Source organism: Fragaria vesca, linkage group LG6 (genome assembly GCF_000184155.1).
Source record: "Fragaria vesca subsp. vesca linkage group LG6, FraVesHawaii_1.0, whole genome shotgun sequence".
In the NCBI taxonomy this organism is placed as follows: Eukaryota; Viridiplantae; Streptophyta; class Magnoliopsida; order Rosales; family Rosaceae; genus Fragaria; species Fragaria vesca.
Genome location: NC_020496.1, coordinates 12,727,906 through 12,728,956, shown reverse-complemented (window position 1 = coordinate 12,728,956; position 1,051 = coordinate 12,727,906).

Sequence of the window (1,051 nt, the reverse complement as noted above, 5' to 3'; positions counted from 1 at the left end):
TCATCGCATTCATCTCTCTTTTCTTCTTTTGTTCTTTTCCAACTCAACTACTGCAAGTACTCAACTACTGCTTCAGTTCCCTATCTCATGTTCTTGTTCACTTCAACTCCAATGGGCCTCTCATAGTGGACTTTGTAGAGCTAAGCCTGTAATCTATTAGTGGATGCTCTCAAGTCTTGAGTTTGGGTTTGTTGCTCTCATGCTGTTTGAACATGTTGTTAGCATATGGCTTTAAGGCTGTGTATGTGTTGGCTTTTAATATCTTTAAAATTGTACTTGGGTAATCTGGGTTTGGCTTTTAATTTAGTACTTTCTCTGTTGTTTTTTCTTGTGGTCCTAGTAGGTAGTGAACTACTGTTTGAGATGTCTCCCATATGGGAAGAATTTGATAGTTGTAATGGCTTGGTCTTTGTTTCACGTTTGGCTTGTAGCTCTGTTTTCTTGTGGTCCTAATAGTTATTATTTGCTTAATACAGCTGGCCCAGATAATTTCACAGTGCAGATAATTTCACAGTGAAGGTGCACCATGGAGGGTGTTTGGTGGATCAAAAATATGTTGAAGGGAGGTATGATTTCTACGACTATTGTGACAAATATATGATGTCGCTTGTGGAGGTACAGAACATGGTAACGCAGCTCAATCCATGTTATGGAAGTGAAGGGATTGAATACTGGTATAGGGTGGGTAATGAAGATGCTGAGCTTATGAAGCTGCAAACAGATATAGATGTTATGCATATGTGTACTTCTGTACCATTATGGAGGTTGATCATACTGTACTTGGACCACATGGATTTGCAAAATCAGTTTGAAGGGTTTGAAGACTTTTTGTTTAGCCAAGGTAGCAGTGGTGTATTAACTGAAGAGCCTCGACATGGCAAAAGCAATGAAGTTCAGATTAGAGAGGTCGAGCAGATTGTAACTACTCAAGCTAGCATAATTGATGGTGTTGGTCTAAAAGAGAAGGGAAAACAAAAGGTGGTGGTACAGGAAACTATCAAGAAGAGGAAGTTGGTGGGGTCTGCTCAATGCATAAACTATATTTCAAAAA